The sequence below is a fragment of the Pteropus alecto genome, unplaced genomic scaffold (assembly GCF_000325575.1).
Source record: "Pteropus alecto unplaced genomic scaffold, ASM32557v1 scaffold164, whole genome shotgun sequence".
NCBI classification, from domain to species: Eukaryota; Metazoa; Chordata; class Mammalia; order Chiroptera; family Pteropodidae; genus Pteropus; species Pteropus alecto.
The window spans coordinates 11,560,686-11,570,283 of record NW_006439568.1 but is presented as its reverse complement, the minus strand read 5'-3'; positions in this window follow the sequence as shown (position 1 = coordinate 11,570,283).

Genomic DNA, 9,598 nt, shown 5'->3' with positions numbered 1-9,598 from the left:
CTCTGGTCAAGACTTTCTCCTGATAACCTTCCTCTTACTCAATTCTTCTTTTCCTCTCTACTTTCATACATGTCAAACATATATAGTTTGTGTGCTCTCCTCATCTATGATCTGCTCCTTCTTCCATTCTTCTTCTTGAGCATTTCTCCCAAAGAATCTCTCAAATATCTATGTCCTCTTGTCATCTGTTTCTCTGGGACCTAAACTGACAGAAGGGAGCAAGCCCAGTTCTCATGTGAAACAGTGGAAAATAGAAGATAATTGAATTATATCCTAAAACATTAACATCTGACAAATTAATCCAGAATATAATGTCCAGTGAAATATTATTTAAAAATTAAAATGAGTGGACTTTTACAGATTAAAAACAAAACACACTACCAAATAGTCACTGGAGAATTAATTAATCTATAATTCTAATGGTAGAAAAGTGGTAGAAGGATGTGGTTTCTTCTGGTGGTGAGAATTGTTCTGAAAGAAACAAGAGGTAGCTTGATGCGGCAATGAAGTGACAGAAAGTTTTTATCTTGATTTACATGTTCAATCCAGGTACTTTTGCATTTCTCAGAACACATCAGATTGTGCATTTGGGATCTGTGCATTTCATTGTATATAAATTTTACCTTAATACAAAAAAAAATAATACATACAACTAGAAACTGACATGGTTGAAAGATCTTAAACCAAATGTTTCAGTAAAAATATTTTTCCCTAAATTGCAGCACACTCTCACTCTAAAGACATTGAATAAATTATATAGAATACATCTCGATGTTTTTGTATGGATAACTTCACCTTCTAGGAGCCATAACTTCTGAATTATTATGTGTATGTCTGAATATACTTGTATTACTTTAGCTATAGGACACTGTGAATGGGGAGGGGGTCACTGTACAGATTCAGGTTAAGGACATGACACAGTTGAACAGTTGATTCTGTACCACTATACTTAACCAGGCTCTCTGTACTCTGGGCTACCACTTACTTAGGTTACTATAATAGACACTAAAGTTCTTCCACTTTTCAATGAGAACTGAAGATTGCGTGGCAGCACAGTTACATTATGATACCAAGTACTTAGCTATGCTGGATGCTTCACATACATCAATTACTCAATCCTCACAGCAAACCAATAATTTAAATAGTACAGTTATCCTTATTTTAGGTAAGTGAGTACTGAACCTTAGAATTTTTAGATAATTTGCCAATGACTTTAGTGCCCATGTGCAGAAGAGCCAGTTCTAATTCAAATAATATGAAAGTTTTGCCCTTATTTATTCTTCTCAATTAAACAGAGATGTTCTCCATTAGCTTAAACTACTTTTTTACATTCTCAAGCCATAATATGTCTATATTTGCTAGTGTTTTTAATCAGTTTAGTAAATAACTTTAGCTCTTTAAATCAGCAAGTATTTTAAACGATGTTCAAGGTTTTCAAGAGTAAGAAACAGTGGAAAAGGTCAATATTATTCACTGACATTAGAATATGACCAGCAAAAAATAATATCGGAATCTGTTTTGAGTTTATAGTGGCAATGAATTTCTCTGACATATAGCAAACTAGATGATTCCTTATAACAGATCACATTTTTTTATCCTATAGTTAAAATATGAATAACAGATTCAAATAAATGTCTTATAGTTTCCCATGATATATTCATCTACTGAATGGGGCTGGACATTGTGAGCTCTATCTTACAATAAAATTTTCAACCATGTTAAACTTGGAAAAGTTAACCATAATTTATAAGGTTTCAAAATTAGGGGGTTGAGCATACAGCCTGAAAATGATAGTTGGCAAATTTTATCCAGATTCTTCTGAATTTGCTATTGCTAAATACAGTAATTAAAAAAGTAAAAATAACTCTTACTTACAGTAAGCATTATCTTTCTTGTAGATTAAAATAAAGAACATAAATTGAAGAATTATGGTTTATTTACTAGTCTAATGAATAAAAATAACTAATGGGAATTCCATTCTAGCAGCTGCTAGGTTGACAGTCTTAAAAGTTATCAAAATTCAGACTCTTTTATGATTTTATAGCAAGTCCTGTAGTTTGTCTGACTTATTTCTTATAAACTACATGGTAAGATGGGAGTACACATTAGGCCCAGCTTTATTAATACATGTTTCCCATCTCTTCCTGGAACATAAGATTATGAAAGTTAATTCCAGGATATGTTTCTGGAATTTAGTAGTAGTTGCTCTTAAGTCAAAATGACCTCTGAATCCCCTTTCTAGTTTTGAAAATCTGTATTTGTATATCCTTGGAGAGGGAAAATATTTTTTCTTCAGAAAGAAGTTGAGAGAAGAGATTCCATCCTTATCTTTGGTAGCAAGACTGAGAAGTTATCTGGGTTTGGTCAATGAGACACACCCCACCACGGGTTTTGAATCTTCAACACATGACTCAAGATCAAGGGAAAGTGAAATTAGAATCTTGGTGGTGTTGGTGTAAGGAGTGCAGTGCTGTCCTTATCAGCATGTGTGTGTCCAGATAAAGAGAGATATTTGTTAGAAACAGCACTATCTGTGTTTCTGTTTAGTTCTTCAATTATCTTGTGAAATCTGTAAATTAAATTTATTTTCCTGATAAGGTTAGAGCCTGTTTCTAACATGTGCATCCAAGACCCTAACTGAATGACTGTAATGCTTCCTTTACAGTTGCTCTGGATACAATCTGAAATCACTGAGATAGTCATATATAACCACTAAATGCTAATAACTAGGCTCTTGAAGTGTGGAAAAGTAAGACATGTCCCTTTTGGCAAAACAAATAAAGTACATGGTAGACTGGTAGAATATCAAGATAAAACTAGCAATGTTCCAACCAAAACGAGAAATAAAATTAGGAAAAGGAACTGAAGCCTAACACTGAACACTTGTCCCTAGTCAATTCATTGTCTAATGATATGCTTGTCTGCCTGTTAAGAAAGAGAAAAGGGTAAATAGAGTTAATCTACTTCTGAAAAGCCTCGCAGAGAAGTCAGATTACTGTGGTTTTTAGATAGAATGAGAAAAGTACAGTGGGTAGCAATGAAATGACAAGACTTTAAGTGCAAGTCAGTTCTAGACCCTACAAGTAAGATCAGATATCATGAAGTTTCTAACTACTGAGACTATCTTCTAAATGCATAATTTTTATACAATATTTTCTTTCATTTCAATGATCAACCAACTTTAAATTTTAGTGGTTCTATTCATGCCTGGGTATGTATCTAGAGGGGAGGGAACTTATATATGAAGCCTCTATCACACTGATTGATACATCATTAAATGTTTGTTTATTGGAATTAAAAGGATGTCTTCTTTATTTTGGCATATCTTTGTTTAGAAAGGTGAATACATGAAAAAAGTTTGTCTTTATTTTGAAGTATCTTTGCTTAGAAAGGTAAACATATGAAATAAAGTGAATATCATGAAATAATATGTTGTGTAAGAGTTGAACTTTTGAGAGAAATAAATCATGATAATACTTTGAGGAAAACCACAATGAGCAATGAAGCTCATATTATGAAGACAACATAATGATATTTGAAAGTATTTGTAGAAAACACAAGCCAAATCTGGTAAATATACTGAAGGAATGAGGAAAGTCACCTCAAATTTATATATCATTGAGTAAAAAACAATTTTAGCATGTATATCTTTGAGAAATTCTTAAGACTTTTTAGTAACTTTGACAGCATAATCTTCTAAAATCAATCATTGAATTAACAGTGAATTAAGATGTCTCTTATTATTTGTTAACAATACAGTTGAGTTTACCAAGTACTATTTTATTGGAAGTGACACTGGTAAATTTCAGGACCTACATTAAAAGATGTCAATATGTCTCAGAGATAATGAAAACTTCAATGACTGTCAATGTCTCTCACCACAATTCATGAGCTTATTGTATTATAATGAAGTCCCTAGCTAGCTGTGCAACACCTGTATGTTAATGCATGATACAAAGAGTCCAGATATTTCCCCACTGGTACAACTAAATTACATTTCTTGCCTTTATCTGATTCTGCAAAACATTTACAATAATTTTATGATAATAAGACTTATTTAATGTCAGAGGTACAGAACTAAATTATCAAACATTTGCTAAGAGATTCTATCTTGGAATTATAATACTTCTACTAAAACAGAGCATTGACATATAATATAAATGACTATAGATGAACTTATTAATTTTACTGCATTTCGAAAAACAAACAATTCAATATTCCTAGATTTTAAAGTTTATAACAAGCACATTAGTAAACATTATATATTTAACATTATCTTCATGTACAAAATAAAAATCAGTTAATAATCATATGCATACTGGGTTTTGAGATATTCACTACTGATAATTCTACATTTTTGTTTATTAGAACATGATTTTAGTTATTTATCTACGTGGAACAATTTGATTTGCTTGGTGAAAATCAGTGCCTATATATACTTTTACTCTTTCCATTATTTTTCTAACAGTTCTTTGGAAATAATTTGTAATATTTAAAAATGATAATAATTTGTAATATTTAAATCCTATAACTATTTAAAACAATTATTTCTAGAATTCTTTTACAAATCTAAAAAATTAATTTTAATATTCTAATGATTTCTATATTTCAAAATACAAATCACAAAAGGCTTAATCTTTACTCATTGATTTAAAAATTCCTGATTTAGCAGATATTTTCATATGTCACCTACTATATACATATATTCAAGCTCCAGTCTTCACAAACTAGCAAGGTGCCCATTTAATACATTTATTTTCTGTTAAAGCTAGCTCATTTTTAATAAACAATATCAAAAACAAAACAACAACAACAAAAAACACCAGAAAACTGATTTCATTCTTTTCTGCTGAGAGAACCAATGAAGATGGGAATGTATACACATTTTTCACAAGAAAAACATTAGATTCTTTCCTAAAATATCATTCTTGCTACTTCATCAAACCTGTATCCTCACAGTGTGTGAGTCATTGAATATAAAGGGGAATAGGAATATTCTATGTCCTTCAAGAATTTATAGCCAGTTGGCAAAACAGACATGCAATATAAGAAAAATGGATTAAGTAGGATAGAGCTCTAAGTACAATAAGCCGATTACAAATGAACAAGTTATTAATTACCCTCCAGGGATGAAGCTTCATATAGTTGGTGCATTTAAAGTAGACCTTGAAAAGTGAGTAGGCCACACAGAAAATGGAAGGTACGCCAGAAGGCAGGAGGTCACACTGCAAAAGTTTACACATGTTCACAGGAAGAATCACTACAGAGCAGTATCACGGTGCCAAACAATTAATGCTACCGGATTTTGATTATTTAAGGGTTTTAGTATTTAGCATTTGTAAGATCCCTTAACTTAGAGACCTAACTCTACAAGAGTGGTATCCTTTCATGACATGTCTGAGAGAATATAATTTATAAACACATAATTAAATATAGACCAATGACCCTCAGAAAATTAAAATTGTTTCCAAAAACGTTACAAATATAAATTAAATTTGATATGATGGTTTCTAGGCAAAATTCGTGAACAGCCTAGGAACCATACGTTGCGAAGACTAAGAGGATTTAATTAGATTAGAAGTTGTCTAATAAGTTTCCCTAAGAACTTTTCTTTCACCTCTGACTCATACTCCTTCCCTCCCTCTCCCTCGCTCTTGTCCCCAACATTTATATTTATATTTACATTGTCACAAGGAGTGGAGAGTAGTATGTGTGTGTGTGTATGTGTGTGTGTGCACATACACACAGAAGGAGTGAAGGACAAGAAAGAAAAACAATGGAAAAGATAAAGAAAATAATGGCTGAATTTTGCAGAGAGGCAAATTCTGAGTTGATAGAGTATATGTTTGTAGCAACTTGAGTCATATTAAAAATGTATTCATCACAAACTGTGACTGAATCAAAGCTGTTGAATCAGATATACATATATGTGAGAAGAGACGGACAGGGTCACCTTGTACATTTAATTTTTTCCTAAGGTGTACTGTTCCAAAAGATCTCTTTCAAAACTATGACATATATAGTACGTATGGTGTACATACTCTTGGTGATTATGATTCCCAAGTTTGAGACAATGTCTCTCTTAAAAAAAAAAGAAAAAAAAGGAACTAGTCAGTGTGTTTCTTTCCATTCTTAAAAACTCCATTTTTTTGGAAGTCCTTATTCCCTGCCTCATATGTCTACTTGTGATCTGAAACTGAATTCTAATGAGTGGTTTCTCTTACTCCCGGGTTTCTGTTGCTCGTACTAGAGGAAGAATTGCTCCATGTGTTGAATGGCTCTTTTTCTAAACTTGAGAACTCACTGAGCACTTCTTTAAGCCTCAGGTTTCTCAGATCTCAAAAGATACAATATCAACAGCTTTTACTTCATAGAATTGAAGATGAGATATGGTGATGCAAGTTAGGTACATACAGCAAGAACTCAATAACTCAATAAGGAAATATTGTCATAATGATTGTATAATTACCACTATTTAATATGCTTAGATTATAACTTTTATATATATGTATATATTTTGCACATACCTTCTGACCACATATGTGGCATACACACTAAAGATAGTTGAAGAAATAAAGAAGACTTGGTCATGAGCAAAGAGTGCAAAGGTGCTGCGAACTTGCATATATTTCTCATTATGCGATTAAAGGAATAATCATAAAAAGTAGATCAGGTGAAAAAAAATATATATATGCTGCTGTGGATAGATGAACAGGAACAAAATACCATTGAATCCAATAACAATTATGTGCTAGTTTGGTGGCATAATGGCAAATTTAACCCATACTTATACTAACTCAAAATGATATTCTTTATGACTTGAGCCACATTTCATAGACAGCCTCAAACATTATTCTCACTTCATTCTTGTTATTCCAGAGTCAGAACACTTTTATTTTCAATTTCTTTATGATACTGCTGCCAGATCATCATCATTATTATGAGTTTCCAAAGCATTTTTTCCGAGAATTGTATTTCTCGAAGCCTGTGAGAAAGGTGAGTAGAAACATTTTGCAGGTGAATGAAATAAAGACATTGAAGCATAAATAACTATGAAGTTTCACAGCTGTGACTTTTGATAAATTGTGTAAATTCTAGGTGACTTTTTAAATCTCATTTCGGTATTGCTGTCTTGATAATTTTCTATGAAGTGTTGAGTCTCCAGGGCACTGTGATTCACTTTTGTTTCCTTTCTTTAACCACTTGCGAAAGACTTTGCTAACTCCTCACTGCTAACAGATTGCATTCAGCACTCACAGGAATATACCATTAACTGCTGTTTTATTTGACTATATTAAAGCCAACACCTGCACCTTGTTTAGCATGTCACCTGCAGAGTAGGATAAATTAAGTGATTAAAAAGCTGTGTGAGTTTCACTTCACATTATCTTTGCATTTTCATCTTAATATCTCAAGTCAATTTTCTTAACATCGTTGATATTTGAGAGTAATGCATGCAAGAAACTACTGTTTTGGTGATCTGTGCTTCTGTTCACTTCAATAATATGTATCTAGTGCCTACTATGTGTTAGAGGTTTTCTAGTGCAAATTTTGAGAGATAAGCATCAGGATTCCACTTTACAAATGAATAAACTAAAGTTGGTAGACATAAAATGCTTTGATTGAGGCCACACAGGCACCAAGTGGTAAAGTTCAGTTCTATCTGTTTGAATTTCAATCTTACAATCTTTTCATTAGAGCTAAATTTGGTGATTGCAGAAGTACTTGAAGAGGATGCTCATCACAAATCCATTAATATAACTATTGCCTGGAATTACTTTTATTTTGTATCCTGAAGAATGAAAATTAAAATGTGACTGTGGAGATTGGGATCTCTGCCTGTTAGTCATCTATTTTCAAGTAATAAGAGCAAGTCATTTTGATTTACTTGAATTTCAGTTATCTGTAAATATGGAATCAATCACAGTTAGATCATAATTTTGATGATCAAGTGAAATAAAGTATATAAAAGCACACAGTGAGAGGTAAAATAATCTATATTTTTAAGGTATTTGATATTCAGCTAACTGATGTTTTTAAAAGCAGAATTCCAAAAAGACTCAGCAAATGTAAACACACAAGTAAACTATATTTATTTTAGTCTTCTTACCAGCTAATTATTCTTAGCTAGGGGTGCTCTTTTTCTTGCCCCCACCAAATTGGGTATAGTAGTGAAAAAAGTGAATATTGTTAAACTCTTAATAAATAGATTTTTTTTTTGACTGCTACAATACTGGAAACTGTGTTCTATTTCCATAATTGGCATTCCCTTCTTGAATCATATCTATCTAACAACTGTCCCCACCCCATTCCACTGAAACTATGATCATTAATGCTAATGCTTGCTGTTTGCTGATCTCTCTTCATTTTAGACTGATATCATTGTTGCCACTTTTGCCCTTTGCTTTTTTTTCAGTGATTATAGTAGTTCTCAGTGGAGTAGAGCATTCACTCAACTCCTGAGACACTATCTCAACTTTGAAATCTGCTTTTCCCTTCCTTACTGCCATCAAGAAGAGCTATGGCCTTTGTTCACTCCTCTTTTGCCATATCTACTTAGATCAAATGTGTATACCCGTCCCAGTTGTAATCATCTCTCTCTCTCTCTCCCTCCCTCCTTCCCTCCTTCCCTCCTTCCATCGCTCTCTCTCTCTCCCTCCCTCCTTCCCTCCTTCCCTCCTTCCCTCCTTCCCTCCCTCCCTCCCTCCCTCCCTCCCTCTCTCCCTCCTCTCTCAGCAGACTTGAGACTGAGAGATTATAAAAAAACAAGTTTTTGTTATTTTTCTAGAACAGTAACAGGCAAATTTTGATAACGAAGGTTACCAAATCCTGATAGGAAGATGGAGAGGCATAAAAAGTTGATGAACAGAACTAGAAGCAGTTTAGTAGATGCTAAGAAAGCAATAAGGAAGAGATAAAAATATAGATGGTACTTCTTAGGTTTCTAGAATCTCTACACATCCTGATTTCTTTCTTCGACTTTTGTGATAAACTTTTCCTTATAATACATTCCCTTTGTTTTTTTAAACAACAGAATATTTGTTTCTATTAATTGCTACTTGACAATTTTAATATTCTAATACGTTTCACTAAAATTAATGTACTTTCAGATCTGAAATTCATACCTACAATCTAGACTATAAGTTATTTCAAAAGGAATTACAAATTCTCAAACTTCATATGTCTATTAAATTTTCCTCATTTTTACTTTTCCCTTATTTTTACTCTGTAATGCCCCGTTCCAAAAAAACAAAAAACAAAAGAAACTAACAGTTTTGCCATTCAATGTTTTGCATTTTAAAACATGAGAAAATGCATATTGAGTGTTAGGCATCAGACATAGACTCTTTCATGAAATAAACACTTAATAAAAGCTATTGTAATTTTTATAATTGTTTTGGCCTACTTGTTATTAAAAATAAAATTATTAAACAGAAAACCTGGAAATGCTGCCATAAAATGAAATATTTACTAGTTTTGCATACAGTAAACTCATTATTTTTGCTGAATGGGAGAAGTTTTATCTGAGTAAACCAACATAGAAAGTTTTCTTTTATTCAATTAAAGAAAGGAAACATTAAAATTTTCATATTAAGTT